Genomic DNA, 17,035 nt, shown 5'->3' with positions numbered 1-17,035 from the left:
ACCAGGTGGAGTTAATTCCAGGGATGCAAGGCTGGTCCAATATTCAACTATCAATCAATGTGATTCATCATATTAATGGACTAGAAGAGTAAAATCATATGATCATATCAATCAATGCAGAAAAAACACTTGATGAAATTCAATACCCATTCATGATTCTTTAAAAAAAAAAAACTCTGAGAAAAAAACAGAAATAGGGAACTTTCTTTTTTTCAACGTTTATTTATTTTTGGGACAGAGAGAGACAGAGCATGAACGGGGGAGGGTCAGAGAGAGAGAGGGAGACACAGAATCGGAAACAGGCTCCAGGCTCTGAGCCATCATGAGCCATCAGCCCAGAGCCTGACGCGGGGCTCGAACTCACAGACCGTGAGATCGTGACCTGGCTGAAGTCGGACGCTTAACCGACTGCGCCACCCAGGCGCCCCCAGAAATAGGGAACTTTCTAAATTTGATAAAGACCATCTACAACAAACCAATGGCTAACATTAAACAGTGGAAGACTAAATGTTTTCCTCCTAAGATCAGGAATAAAATAGGGACATCTGCTCCCAGTCTTAGTCAACATAGTGCTGGGATTTCTAAATGCAGTAACACAGTAGGCAAGAAAAGGAAATAAAAGACATACCAATTGGAAAAGAAGAAATAATATTGTTTTTACTTACAGATAGAATGTTTGTCCAAGACTCCTAAACTAATAAGTAACTTCAGCAACATTGCAGAATAAAAGATGAATATAATTTAAAAAAATTTTTTTAATGTTTTATTTATTTTTGAGACAGAGACAGAGAACGAGTGTGGGAGGGGCAGAGAGAGAGGGAGACACAGGATCTGAAGCAGGTTCTAGGCTCCAAGCGGTCAGCACAAAGCCCGACACGGGGCTTGAACTTACAAACTGAAAGATCATGACCTCAGAGATCAACCAACTGAGCCACCCAGGCGCCCCAAGATGAACATAAATTTTTATATTTATAAATAAATATATTTTATACATTTATATATTATACATACATAAATATAAACATGTTTTTCTATTTCTACACATTAACAATGAATATATGACACTGAAATTATAATACCATTTACAATCACTCAAAAAAAATTAAATGCTTATGTGCAAATCTAACAAAACATGTACAGGGGCTTATATGTTGACAACTGCAGAACAATGATGACAGAAATCAAAGAAAATCTAAATACATGAGTGACACGTTGTTCTCATGGATTTGAAAACTTAACATAGTAAAAGATGTCACATCTCCCCCGAATTTATATACAGGTTTAATGTAATTCCTAACTAAATCATAGAAAGGCTTTTTGGCAGCCATAAGTAAGATTATTCTAAAACTTACATGGAAAGGCAAACTAAATAGTTAAAACAATTTTGAAAAGAGGGAATAAAATACGACTCTATTTTCAAGACTTTTTATATGGCTACAATAATCAAGATTGATACTAGCAGAGGGAGTAGACACACAGATCAATGGAATAGAAAAAGAACACGGAAACAGACTTACACAAATATGCCCAGCTGATTCTGACAAAAATGCCAAAGTAATCGAGTGGAGAAGGGGAAGAAGGGAAGGAGAGGGAAGGGGAAGGGGAGGGAGGAGTGGAGAAGGAGGAGGACGTCATAAACTTAACCTCCCTTTTTTTTTTTTTAATTTTTTTCTTTACTGTTTATTTCTTATTTTTGAGACAGAGACAGAGCATGAACAGGGGAGGGGCAGAGAGAGAGAGAGAGGGAGACACAGAATCCGAAACAGGCTCCAGGCTCTGAGCTGTCAGCACAGAGCCCGACGCAGGGCTCGAACCCATGAACTGTGAGATCATGACCTGAGCCGAAGTCGGACGCTTAACCGACTGAGCCACCCAGGCGCCCCTAATCTCCCTCTTTAAACAAAAATTAAGTCAACGTGGGGCACCTGAGTGGCTCAGTCGGTTAAGTGTCCGACTTCGGCTCAAGTCATGATCTCACAGTTCATGAGTTTGAGCCCCGCGTCGGGCTCTGTCCTGACGGTGCAGAGCCTGGAGTGTGCTTGGGATTCTGTGTCTCCCTCTCTCTTTGCCTCTTCCCCACTTGCTCTCTCTCTCTCAAAAATAAATACACATTGAAAAAAATTAAGTCAAAATGGATCACAAGCTTAAACATTAAAAAAAAAGTATAAAACTTAAAAAAAATAGAAAAGTATAAAACTTAAAAAATAGGACAGGGGTGCCTGGGTGGCTCAGTCCATTAAGCCTCCAGCTCTTGATTTCAGCTCAGGTCATGATCCCACTGTCAGCCGGAATGGAGTCTGCTTAAGATTCTCTCTCCCCCTCTCCCTCTGCACCCCTTCAAAAAAGAAAAAGAACAAAATCTTCGGAAACTAGGCTAAGCAAAGAGACCCTACACTGGACCCCAGAAGCACAATCCATAAAAGGAAAAATTGATAAGTTGGACTTTATCAAAATTACAAACCTTTGCTTAGTGAAAGATAAGAGGATAAAAGACAAGCTAGATGCTGGGAAGAAATCTTTGAAAACGACATATCCGACAAATAACTAGTATCTAGAATATACAAAGATCTCTCAAATCTGTTGAGATTTCAACAGCAAAAACCCCCAAACGCTCCAATGTGCAAAACCCCCGAAGAGACATTTCACTAAAGAGAATATATAGATGGCAAATAAGTACATGAAAATATATTAGCCATTAGGGAAATGCAAGTTAAAACCACAGTGAGATAACATTATACACGTCACCAAGCTGGTGAGGGTACAGAAAAATTGCATCACTCATATGTTGCCAGTGGGGTATAAAGTGGCAGTCTGGGAAAGAGTTTGCTACTTTCTTTAAGCACCAAACAGGCAACTGCCATATGACTCAGAAAATGCAATACTAGGCATTTATCCCCGAGAAATAAAAAATTATACTCACACCAAAAACCTGGACACAAAGGTTCTTTGCAGTTTTATTCATAACAATGTATTCCTAATAGTGAAAAAGCTGGAAACCACCCAGATGTCCTTCTGTAGCTGAATAGTTAAACAACATGTGGTATATCCATACCCTGGAATACACAACAACGTGGGTTGTTGTATACCCAATATACACAACAATGGGGTGAACTTCCAGAGCATTGCACGTTGTCTGATTCCACACATATAAAATGCTTACTATGGGGGCGCCTTGGTGGCTCAGTCTTTTGAGCGTCTGACTTCGGTTCAGGTCACGATCTCACAGTTCGTGGGTTCGAGCCCCGCGTCAGGCTCTGTGCTGACAGCCTGGGATGATGGGATTTTGACTGTATCAATGTCAGTATCCTGGTTGTGATATTGTGCAATAGCTTTCCCCGATGTTACTTACCTGGAGGAGAAATGGACCAAGGGTACATGGTATCACGCTGTGCTATTTCTTGCAACTGCCTGTGAATCTATAATCATCTCAAGATTAACAGTTTACTATTCAAAAAAAGTGACCCACAGAAATCTGGAAATTACATATATAGAAAAATAATAAAAATCATGTGTTTCTCCACCACTCAGAGACCACCACTTTTTAATACCCAGGCATACTTAACAAAAGTTTAAAAAAAAAAATCTTTCTGGGCATGAATAATTTCAAAGAAAGAGAACACTTATTCAGTGGAAGTGATTGCATGCCCCACCATGAAAATTGTTTTACTTAAGAAACTCCTTTTCCTACAATGCCCTTCCATATATATATATATATGTATATATGTCATATCTCCTATTAAATTTTATATGCAATATACATTATTAATATATATAGTTATTTTACATGTAACAAATAAGGAGTTGGCTCACACAATTATGGAGGCTGTGAAGTCCCAAGGTATACAGTTGCAGGCTGGAGACACAGGAGAGCTGATGGTGTAGTTTCAGTCCAGAAGCCAGCAGACTCAAGACCCAAGAAGAGCCAGTGTGTTCATTCAAGTTCAAGTCCAAAAGCAGGAAAAGACCAATATCTCCACTTACGGCAATCAGGTAGGTGTCTTCTCTTACTCATGAGAGGATCAGCCTTTCTGTTCTATCCAGGCCTTCAACTGATTGCACGAGGCCCACCCACATTAAGCAATCTGATGTAGTCTACTGATTCAAATGCTAACCTTATCCAGAAACCTCACAGACACAACCAGAATAACATTTGATCAACTATGTGGGCACCCTGGAGCCCAGCCAGTCAAGCTGCCACACAAAATTAACCATCACACGGCCGGATGCCATCCCCACCGGTGAATCACCAACCCTCCTCTCCCAACGCTTAGGCTGATTTCCTGTGATTTCTCATCTGAATACAGGAAAAGACCAAATTCTGCTTTACGTGTAAGAACCAGTGAGGGGCTCCTGGGTGGCTCAGCCGCTTACGTGTCTGACTTCAGCTCACAGCTAGTGAGTTTGAACCCTGCGTCAGGCTCTGTGCTGACGGCTTAGAGCCTGGAGCCTGCTTCGGATTCTGCGTCTTTCTCTCTGCCCCTCTCTGCCCCACTCTGTCTCTGCCTCTCTCTTTCAAAAATGAATAAAAGTTAAAAGAAAAAATTAAAAAAAAAAAAAAAAAAGAACCAGTGAGATCATAGCGGTGATGTTGCAGAACTTGGCTATCGTATTTTTCAGCCAAATATCCTACATCTGGAGTGTATCGCAAGGGAGTTACTAATTTGCAGGACCAGGGTGAAACTACCCCAGAGGAAATGGAGCGTTAGCTTTGTGATGTATGAGGGAAGTGATGGGGTGCCACAGAAAAACAATGGCGCGCGCGCACACACACACACACACACACACAATGGGACCTTGTGGCCTATCATGCCAACTGCTCCGTTGTTCTGTAGTGAACATCTCAGTCTGGTGGTGCACACTCACATCAGGACACTTTAGATGGGTCTAGTCTGCAGAGGAATTATGGCCCTCTCTGCTGCCATTCTGTGCCTCAATTTCTCTAACCGTCAAGTGGGCATCTTTGGTCATTTTTGGTTCATAGAGCTCTTAAGAAGTGTAGTGATCCCTCTACAGCATTTCAACCCCTTAAAAAAAAAACCTGCATAAATAAGTCAAAGGCCACTGCATAAGAAACAATTCCAAGTTCATAAATCACCCAGATCCTTGGGAGATTCTCGGTAAACACTTAATAAAAGTAGACAAATGGCTGGCAACATGAGGATTCAGTTAGCCACAGAGTTCGAAAAGAAAAAAAAATACTCACAAAAAACTAAGACCCACAAGAGCACCTGATGAAGTGAGTCTACTGTGGCCATACAGTTCTCTTGCTCTATGGACCAACTTCCCAATGGAAATATTTTTCATCATTCGTCTATCTACTCTATGGCCCAGCAATTCTACTCCTGGTATCCACCTGAAATAAATAAAACAGACGCCCACAAAAAAAGACTTGCACAGACACATTAATGGCAGTCTTACTCATAAGAGCAAATATCTAGAAACAACCCAAGTGTCAATTACCAGGTGAGTGGATCAACAGAAGTATATTCACACAACACAATACCTCCTCGAAGTGAAACAGACCTACACAATACTACAATGCAGTACAAAATAAAAGGGAATACACAAACTACAGATGGAGGCAACCCCATGGATGGATATCAAAATCATTGCGTGAGGGATGAGAACATGCTGAGTGGTTCCAGTGACAGGAAGTTAGAACATGCAAAGTTAACATATTATGGAAGAAATCAATACCAGGGTTGTGTCTGGAAGCAGGGATGGGTTCGAGGTGGTGGGAAATAAACACCTGGGGAAGAGGGATGAGGGTACTTTCTGGGGAAATGAAAATGTCCTAGATCTTTTGGGGATGAGGTGGTTTCCCAGGTGTATACAATTATTGCACTCATCAAACTTAAGATCTGTGCCGGCCATTTTATGTAAATTACATCTTAATAGTTTATGTAATTTATGTAAATTACACCTTAATAGTTTTTTTTAATGGTCAGACCCACCCATATCCAGGGGCAGAAAAACTATCTCGACTGAATAAACTTTGAATGGGCAGTGGGAAACAAAATTAAGTTAGGTTTGATCACATCCTTTGATTGTGCTTGTTGAAGATATCAGTGAAAGGCAGGACTTACTTTGTCCAAGAAAGGCAGAAAGGAAGGAAGAAAGGGGATGTCTGACACCCTCTCCGACTTTTCCTGTTTAATACACTTACTTCCCTCCCCCTCAACCCATTGTTCTATCCATTTAGTATTTCCACACCTTCCTCCATGCCTGCTGGGTGCTTGGTGCTCTCACGGGCACCCCAAGGTGGTTGGCTGAGAGGGGATGAAGGCCTGGAGCAAGTAAAGGATGACCCAAGACACTTTACAATTGAGGGGTGATTTGCATGGTACCTGTTCTAAGTACCAAAATTAGAGAAAAACCCCTTCAAGGGGAGCTGGACAGTATCACTGAAGCAATGGGGTGAATGTACTTCCAAGAACTGGGAGTATTTATATATATCTACGTGTGTGTGTGTGTGTGTGTGTGTGTGTACACACATATGCACATATATATGCATGTGTGTGTGTATGTGTGTGTATATATATATATACATATATATACACACACACACGCATATATATGTATATATATATACATACATATACATATGTGTATATATATATATATATATATATACACACATACACACACACATATGCATAAAATTTATTTATTTTGAGAGAGAGAGAGCACAAGTGGGGGAGAGGCAGAGAGAAAGGAAGAGACTCCCAAGCAGGCTCAGCACTGTCAGCACAGAGCCCAATGTGGGGCTCGGTCTCACAAATCGTGAGATCATCACCTGAGCCGAAATCAAGAGTTGGATGCTTAACTGACCAAGCCACCCAAGCATGCCGAACTGGGAGTATTTTAATCAACGTAGACACAGAAAGGGGAAGTTCCATAAGGAGGAGATCATAACCAAAGGCACAGAATCAGAAATTTACCAAGAATGTTGGGGAGATAAAAAGGAATAATGACAGCTACTACTTGCTGAAGAGCCTCGCTTTGCCACCCATGAATGTAAGTATCTCTTTTCTTATTTAAACTCAGGACATCTCCACTTTATGCGGTCAGGTCATCGACAGGGAGTCAGAGCGAAATGAAGGAAGTTGCTCAAGCTCTCCCAAGGGTCAAGTCTTGGCCCTGGGAAATGGGTTGTGTCGCAGTCCGGAAGGAGAAGGGGATGGTTAGCTAATGTGTATGGTACCTTTCAGGGGTCTGAGATCAAGCGGGAGCTGCAGACGTGGTGAGGTTTGCCCAGCAATAATAGAGGGGCAGAGATTGAGAGCAGAGAACCAAACCCAGGGCATGACAGTCACCAGGCGAAGAGCTTGGACTCAGACAGAGCAGACCAGGATTTGGTACCTACCAACTATCTAAGCCTCAGCTCTTCCTTTAAAGATGAAATAATCAATGTACCTTGCTTGCAGGGTTGATGGGAGCATTCAAATACACCGTAAGTACTCGATAAATGTGTGCTGTGGTTTTTGAGGCATGCATGTATTTTGGGAGAAAGAAGAGGGAGGGAGGCCAAGAGCACCTAAAGGGGGGGGGGGGGAGGGTGGAAATCAGAGAAATTTACAAAAGACTTAGAATTGTAAGTGTCCCAAGACATGTGCCCGGAGGGTCTTTAGGAGACACTGATAAACAAAGAAGGGTGGGGTTAGAATGGACCACTAACAGTTGCAATTGGTAGAACAAAATAAAGAAGGCAAGGGGCACCTGGGTGGCTCAGTCGGTTGAGCCTCTGACTTTGACTCAGGTCATGATCTCACGCCTCGTGAGTTTGAGCCCCGCATCGGGCTCTGTGCCGACAGCTCGGAGCCTGCTTCTGATTCTGTGTCTCCCTCTCCCTCTGCCCCTAACCCACTCGCGTTCTGTCTCTGTCTCTCTCAAAAATAAATAAACATTAAAAAAAAAAAAAAAAAAGAAAAAGAAGGCAAAGGCAAAGTCAGATTTCAGGGGGTTACAGGAATACTGGACAACGTCACAATGGAGACAGTAGATGCGGACACAGAAGACTAGAAAAGATATCAGAAAAAGAGCAAATGTTCAAACGAACATTTATTTGCTATATCTAGGAGGCTGCGCTGTGATTGGCAGCAGAAGTAAACCGAGTAAAGTTCCAGTGAAAAAGAAACAGAACACATACTTGGGAGAAAAATGGTAATTAAGGGACAAAACCCCAGATGAATGAAGTCCAGGAGAAACACGGATGACTTAGCCCGAGAGACAAAGAGAGAAATCTCTTATCTGGAGAAGATGAAGAAGACACGGAGAGAGCGGGGTATAAGAAAGAAAAGGGCAGGTGTTCTGAGGCCCTGTGGGTAGTGGAGAAAAATGTGTCCCCAAGGCTAAGCCACTCCAGTCCTTTGGATTCATCTGTGAGAAGCAGAACCAGTGACCTCAGTCCACAAGGAAGGGACCCCAACTTGAAGACGTACACGTGGCCTTACCGTTTAGGGAAGAATATTTTCCTCCATGCAAATAAATGGAACACCCATACATAGGCTGTTTCAGTAGCTTCTCTCAGTGGCCACCTCTGCAAAGTACTGTTCCAGGTGCCCAATGACAAAGATGGCCAGGTAGTCCCACCATACTAAAGATGAAGTGGAAAAAGTTTAGATTGTAAACTTGGTGAGGGGTGTGCCCTCACCAGGTTCCCTCTGGATCGATGATTTCTGTAGAAATAGTAAATGCCCCAATTCTCTAATGTATTGTGGCTTTGAAGCCTCACCCTCACGGGGGCCTAATTCAACATTTGGCAATCCATTGGAGTATGTGATACTTGGCATTTTCATTGCTTCATTATTTAAAGGGCAATTCATTATGTGCAATGGAAACAAATAAAACTCTATTTCTGACATTTCTAAATCTGAACCCTGAACTCTCAATAAACCTTCCAGTCTCAAAATAATTATTTAAGCAAAGCCCTGGTGTATTCACTCTAAACCATTGAGTAGCGCTTCTAATGGTTGGTGATGCAATCTCTGATGCTCAGACTTGCGCATTGGAACTTCCCCGAAGAATATTAAATAGTCCCCCACGCTACAACCCATTAAAGGCAATCTTGTTCTCACAGGCCTCAATCAAATTTGCACAGCAATTAGTCCTGCACAGGGTTTGATACATTTCTTAATTATAAAACAACTTTGTACTCTATTGGCCCTTTCAGATGGGTTAAGAGAACATTAATTACCTCCTCCTGAGACATCAAAGAGTTTTTTTTTTTTTAATCCCCCTCTTAGGGCTGAATAAAGCAAGACGTGCGGAGGAACTAACATCTACTGAGCACCTACTATGCGTTAAGTTCTGTTTGGGGTGATTCACACGTGCGTAAATAAGCCTATAGGTAAATTATCAATCCTGTTTGGCAGATGAGAAGAACACACTGGAAAGAGATTACCTGTGGTTGGTCACATTGCTAGGAAGTCGGCCCTCCTGCCAGTCAAGTTTTATATCAAAACTGAGTTAGATTGAGGATGATTTTACCCCCCCCCCCTTTTTTTTAATGACTTGTTACTGTCCATCACCAATTTTTGAGCACCTTCTGTATGCCAGGGAGCTAGGTGCGGTGAAGAATAAAATGACTAGGTCCTTGTTCCCAGGGCAGACGACAAACAAAAAAATTTCTGGGTCCTGCGTCCACCATGCCAGCCCGAGGGCCCCGGGGCTACACGGCGAGGAGCAAAAGGCTCAGCCCGGGTGGGTGGGTATGGCCCCGGCAGTTGGCGCAATCAGAGGTGGGGCTCCCGGGATCCGGATCCCGGGAAATCGCCGCCCCTCCCTTTCACCTTTGGTTCTAGGCATCACCCGGAGAAGGAAGTGAAGACGTATCCGGAACCATCCAGCCTGGAAACGCACCTAGGCATTCCCGAGCCCCTGGCCTCGGCGTCAGAAAACGCCAACCGCTCTCTTCCCTCCCTCCGACTCGGGCATTTCAGCCCCGCGCCCTCCGCGGCATCCCTCCCCCACCTCCAGCCAGTCGAGATTTGTTGTCACTGCAATCTCCCTAAATTGCTCATTTCATAAGACCTGCAGGAAAAAGTCAGGAAATGAGGTTTAGAGGAAGACGGAGGAGGAGAGTCGGGGGCCGGGAGGGGAAGCCGGCGGGGGGAAGCGAACTATGGGAGAGCGAGTCTTTCATTATCGCGACCTGTTAGGCGCACATCCTCTCGCTCGCCGCGCGCCACCCTCTCGCTGGATGCGAGCCATCCTCCGGGCTAATGAGCAGAGCGCAGGAGATAACTAATCCTAATGCAATTACCGCTCGCCATTACACTGATAGGTTGGAGGCGCTCCCCGTGTGCCCCCCAGCCGGAGACCGGCTCGTGCAGATGTGCCTGCGCCTCCCGCCCTAGACGTTTTGACAGCTGTATACGGTGCCGGGCCCCCTCCCCCTGCCGGCATCCCGGGAGAGTGATCTTGGTACAGCCAGTCCCCCAGCAGCCCGGCGGAGGTGAAATGCAATCGTAGCAGCTGGAGGGGAGCGGGGCCCGGCCGCGCGCTGGCCGCGGGGCGCAGCGCGGGGCGGGCGGGCGCGCGGGGCGGGCGGGCGCGCGGGGCCGCCCCCTCCCGGGCCCCCTCCCCCCCCGCCCCCCCTACTGCCCGCACCCCCGCCCCCGCCCCGCCGCTTCCGGAGAGCCCGGGCGGCTCTTACCGCGCGCCGGCCGGGCCCTCTCCTGGCCGAGCTCGCGCTCCCGTGATAGGGGGATGGTTTGCAGCACACATGTTCCTTTGTTTGGCCCGGCCACGTGCTCTGTTTGCACAGCAGCATGTGGTACCACTGGAGGAAATCGAACCAACACTGAAAGTTCAAGGAACAGCCAAGCTCTGCTGGGAAGCGGCTGGGCCAGGGCCGGGTGGAGGGATGGAGCGGGGGGCAGGCCCGGCTCCCTCGCGGAGAGGCCCAGGCGGAGCGAAGGGGGGATGCGGTTGAGGAATGTTCTGGGTGAAGGGGACTGCGGGTGTCCGCAGAGCACGCGCGCGGTTGGGGGGGGGGGGGACTTTCTGCAGTCGCCGGCCAGCCCTGCCTGGGGTGGGACGTGGACTTTGATTATGATACTCATCTCTTGAATTTGCAAGAGCTTCATGGCTGATAAAGGCTTTTCACAGCCTCCATCTCACTTAATCCTTACAAAAACATACGATGCTAAAGTGCCTCCCCTTCTTGGGGGGAGAGGGAGAGAGGGGAAAGGCCGCAACCCCTGAACTCTTGACCAAGTGGTCTGACCTTCCAGGCGGCCAGTGAGTCAGCCCCAACTATGATGGCAAAATGCATAAGACAGTGATCATTTGTCCCTCTCCCTCTTGCTCCCTCTCCTTCCCTCCCTCTCTCCCTCTCCTCTCTCTCCCTCTCCTCTCTCTCCCTCTCCTCTCTCTCCCTCTCCCTCTCCCTCTCCCCTCTCTCTCTCTCTCATTACCGAACAATATACATTTGTGGTTAAAAAACTTTTAAGCAATTCATAAATGTGTGAAACATAAGTGTACAATGTAAAAAGGGAAAGTTTTCCAAATCCAATTTCCCAAATATAGTCATGGTTAAGATTTTCAGCCATTTTCTCATTTTTCCATGCATGCCTGAACATAGTTTTGCAGTTTATAAATGCTTGCGTCTTTTTTTAAAAGAAAAAAAGGAGGGGGAATCTTACTACACATGCCATTGAGCTAAATCCGTTCGATTTAACACTGAATCAAGAAATACATCTTTCCCAAACAGAATATATTCATCTAGACCATTGTTCTTTTTAACAGCTGCATAGTATTTCCTTGTATGAATGTATCATTATTTAATTGCATAATCAGATGGTTTTCCATTTTTGTTTATTTTTAAAAAGCCAAACTAAACATATGACATATATGAATATACATCATATGTGAATATATATCCATATATAAATATATACTGTGTATCGTCAAAGTATTATTTTAGGATGAGTTCCTAAAATTTCTAATTCAAAACAGTGTTTTGAATCAAAGGTAAGGCACGTCTTAAATTTCAACAGATATGGCCAAATTGTTCAATAAAAATGTTACACTGATGTACAATGCATGTAACAAAGTTGACTATTAGTGGTTGACTTTACTGTATGAAACCTAACTGCCTTCCACTCATACCTGACCTGAACATTTATACATTTTTTTAATTCTTGCTAATTCAACAGGATAAGAATCTAATGTTTTAAAAAGTGAACTTGAGAATATTTATTATAATATGTTTACTGACTGCTATTTTTTTCTTCTATGAGTTGTATCTTTAGCCCATTTTTCTATTGGTTTACTTATCTTTTCTTATTGACTTGAAGAAATTCCTTTGAATGCTTTGCAAAGATTTTTTACGTTTCGATTCTTGTAATACAGAAATGTTAAATGCTTAATGTAGTCAAATTGGTCAATCATGATGGCTTATAGGTTTCATGCTATGCTTAGAAAAACTTTTTCAAACCTCCAGAAAATTAAAATACTCTCCTATATTTTCTTTTAACATTTTTATGATTGTTTCCGTATTTTATTTAGCAGATTTTTATTGAGCAAGTCACATACACCAGACGCTCTTTGAAGCTGGATATGTAGGGTGCCTGGGTGGCTCAGTTGATTAAGCATCCGACTCTTGGTTTGGGCTCCAGTCATGATCTCGCAGTTCATGAGTTTAAGTCCCACATTGGGCCCTATGCTGAGAGTATGGTGCCTACTTGGGATTCTCTCTCTCTCCCTCTCTCTTTCCCTCCCCTGTTCACTCTCTTTGTCTCTCTCTAAATAAATTAATTTTAAAATTTTTTAAAAAAATAGAAGCTGGACATGTACACATAGTTCCTAAATTCATGGAGTTATATTCCAGAGTTGGAGACAGACAATAAGCAAATGAATGAATAAGCAATTACAAAATTCAAAGCACTATGACAAATTAATGGAAAATAACAGAGAGCATGATTACAAAAGGCAAAATTTAAACAAGGCTCTGAAAGACGAGCAATAGCCAGTCATTGAGGTGAAGATCATTCCAGGCAGAAGAAAAGGCCCAGAGGAGGAAAAGAACTTGGACTTTTTTTAGGAACTTAAAGGAGGCCAATGTGACGTTAATACTGTGAGCAATGTAGTGAGTCAGAGATAAAGGGCCTTATAGACCAAGATGAAGGTGAAATTAATGGGTGCGTTGAAGACCCAGGTAAGGAATCAATTTTATTCTAAGTGCAGTGGGACACCACTGAATAGATTAAGGTGAAAAAGTATCTGACGTATCTGAGTTATTTAAAAGAATGTTCAGGCTTTCTTGGGAATGATGTAAAGGAGGTAAGAGATGAAGCAGGGATCCAGGAAGGAGTCTGAGGGAAAGGATGCTGGCTTATTGGATAGTGATCAGGGTAGATAGGGAGAGGGGAATATTCAAGAACCATCTGAGAGGACATTGACATGACTTGTTGAAGGAGCAGATGTGGGTGATAAGGGAGAAGTAAGAATTATCTTGACCTCTACGTTCCAATTTGAGTGATTAGGTGGGTGGCGGTACTATTTCTTGAGAAGTATAGATTGGAGAAAGATGGGGGGGTGGGCAGGGAGTCCAACAATCACTTTCAGTGATTATCATGAGTTTGAGATTATCATGAGACATTCAAGTGGATTTATCAGGTAGGTACAAGTTGACCAGTGGTGCAACATTGGAGCTGGGGAGAGAAGACTAGGTAGGAGGTAAAAATTTGGTAACTGCTGGCCGTTATGCACCTGAGTCCAGGAGAAGAGTATAGAGAGAAGAGCAGAGGCCCTGACTATGAGCCCTGAAGAACTCAGAGTGTTTGGAGTTGAACTAAGAAGAAGCCATCTATGTAGACCGAAGAGCAGTCAAGGAGGTAAGGCAGAAAACCAGGAGAGGTTGCTATCTCAGAGATACAGACAGGAGGAATAGCAAATAGCAACAAATGCTAAGGAGAAGTATCATAATATAGAAAGACCAAAAAGCATCCATTTCAGTTGACAACAAAGACCTTTACTGATGATATTGGCAAGAACGGTGTTAGGAGAAAAAGGAGGTATTTAGTGGAATAAGAAGTTGTAATCTGAGAACCATGGCAACTCCCTGAGAGAAAACTGAGAATTTAATGGGAGACTTCTGTAGATATACAGCCTTCATCAGGTGTTTCTCAAATTTTGCTGTGCATTAGACTCACCTAGTTAAACGTACAGTTGCCTGCGTCCCAACCCCAGAGCCTGACCCTGTGGTCCCAGGGCCAAAATTTTAATTCAGTTCTTCAGACGACTCTGATACATAGCAAAGTTTGAGAATCGCTGCTTGAACCCAAGGCTTCTCAAAATGGAATTTCAGATTCTACATCTGAGGGAGAGAGGGAAGATGGAAGGACAGAAGGCCTTTCGGTATCTTTCAGATCATATCACATAAGCAAGCTGCCTACTTACTCTTTTATGAAAACAGTGACCGTACAGAAAAATACATCACTTGGCCTTACATTGAGGTGTTTTAACCTGAAAATAAATTAGACTCACTGCATACAAGCTGAACTCCCTACTTCCCCTGCCTGTTTGTTATATCCAAAGATATAACAGAGTTGTTGACTCAAATAGCACTCACAGGTGAAATTCCACCCCCCCCCCTCTTTTTTTTTTAATCAAGACCTACCCAGAATTCAAAAATGTCTCGTATTCCATCGTTCTTCTAACCGACTAGATGGTCTAAGACTGAGACCATCTCCTTAAAGGCAAATCAGCCTCTGGTTTGGGAATTCGGTCACCTCCCTTCGATTTAGCAACCCCACTTCAGGCAAGCACTTTTACGTACATTAATGAATCCTCGGATGAACCTTTTGAGGCAATTACTTTTATTTCTAGTTTATGGATGAACAACTGTGACTAGAATAAATGGTGCTGAAATAAGTTATTAAAGATGTCTCAAAAATAGCATTCCTTGGCTCTGTGTAGACCTGATGGTCTTATCCCTATTATGGAAGGAAATATGGGTGGTTCATTGCCCATGTGATTCTGGTATTTGTCTTTCCTGCCACTCTTGGCCCTGCTGTGTAGATCAGATTGTTAACAGCCCAGGCTCCACTATCAGCTGGATTTTTATTCTTTGCCAACGTGGACGAGGAACATGTTGTCATGAAGTACGTGAGCATGAGCTCTAGGGTTCAAACCCTGGCTCTGCTCCTTTGTAACTCAGTATCCTTAGACAAGTCATGTAGCCTCTGCAGGCTTCATTGTCCTCATGTGAAAATCAAAGGGCTCTCAAAAAAGACGTTGTATTAAATGATATATATCTCAATATCCAGTAACGATTATTTATAACAAACCCCATTACAGCCCTCAGTCAAACCCCAATCTTGCCCAAATGCCCCATAGGATATATTCCTAAAATATTTGGGGGGGAAGGTACTGCTATTTCTTATTCCTCTCTAACCCCTGATGGTGTTATTTCAACCATGTTCTCCCTCTCTTCTGAGTTCCTCATAGCCACCCGCCTTCATAAGCTCTTCGTTTGGGTCCTGAAAGAGAAGCTGTGTTCAACCTCATTTCTTTCTAAACCCAGCATCAATATAGACCCAGGAAAATTGAGGAAATGGAAGAACTTTGCCAAAATTAACCAACTTCATAATGAAAACATATTCAAACCTCTAATATCTAAAAATACAATCTTTTCCACAACATCCCTGCTACCTTGTCGTGTCAATAATGGTTGGGTACTTCTGGAGTTGGAAAACTCCAGAACATTCCATAGCTCTAGCTAGTAGAAATTTCTTCCTAATGTCCATTAAAATCCCTGTCCTATAGTTTTCATCCTACCCTTAAGGACCATGAAGAACTTAGCCTATCAAATATCTAGCAAAAGTTGGGAGAGCCTTCTTGAGTCTTCTCTCTCCCAGCTACATATTCCCAGTTACTCCTTCCATAACAAGGTTTTTGGTTTCTCCATCATCATGTCTGCCATCCCCAAATACATTATTTATCTCTTCCCCTCGCGAAGTAGGCTACCCCAAAACTAAATGCAAAATGGGGTCTAACCAGCACAGAAAGCAGGTTTATCCCAACTGTGTTTTTTCTTTTCTTTTCTTTTCTTTTCTTTTCTTTTCTTTTCTTTTCTTTTCTTTTTTCTTTTTTCCTTTTCTTTTCTCTTCTTTTCTGTTCTTTTCTTTTCTTTTCTTTTTTAATGTTTATTGACTTTTGAAAGAGAGACAGAGACAGAGTGTGAGCACAGGAGGGGCGGAGAGAGAGAGGAGGACACAGAATCCGAAACAGGCCCCAGGCTCTGAGCTGTCAGCACAGAGCCCGGCGTGGGGCTCCACCTCATGAACAGTGAGATCGTGACCTGAGCTGAAGTCGGACGCTCGACCAACTGAGCCACCCAGGCACCCCTACCCCGCCTCTGTTCTAAACACAGATTCTTTTACCCAGTTAACATGATAGGCATTTAGATACCCCCACAAGATTCATAAGGTGGAAGTGAGGTGAAATCCATTTTCCTACATTCTGCTATTGCCACTAGCAAAGGACAGCGGTGGAGACTGGGATTATTCTGCAACAGAATGAAGTTTCCTGATCACCAGCTTTAAGGGTAATAGAGACAACTATGAAGACATCTGGAGCGGCTTCCTGATTCCAGGGGTAGCCTCCTGATTCCTCTCTGACTGTGGCACAAGTAGACACTCCCTGGGTGCACCAATCGCCCAGTTTTATTCCCGGAGGCCCACCCTACCGCGCGATCCTGCAGCACATCCAACAATTCCAGAGGCACCCAAGTCCTTTCATTAAATCTCTTACTGCTTAAATGGATGCAGTGCCTTCCGTTCCCTGCAATGGCGTGCTAACAATTTGGGCCAATGAAGATCTCAGAAGACAGAAAACATTATAGCAATTTAAAGTGTAGCTTTGGGAGCGCCTGGGTGGCTCAGTCGGTTGAATGTCCGACTCTTGATTTCAGCTCAGGTCATGATCCCAGGGTCATGGGATGGAACCCTGTGTTGGGCTCCACGCTGAGCGTGGAACGTGCTTAGGATTCTCTCTCTCTCTCTCTCTCTCTCTCTCTCTCTCTCCT

This window comes from Leopardus geoffroyi, chromosome D1, assembly GCF_018350155.1.
Source record: "Leopardus geoffroyi isolate Oge1 chromosome D1, O.geoffroyi_Oge1_pat1.0, whole genome shotgun sequence".
Lineage (NCBI taxonomy): Eukaryota > Metazoa > Chordata > Mammalia > Carnivora > Felidae > Leopardus > Leopardus geoffroyi.
This window is presented reverse-complemented; position numbering follows the sequence as displayed.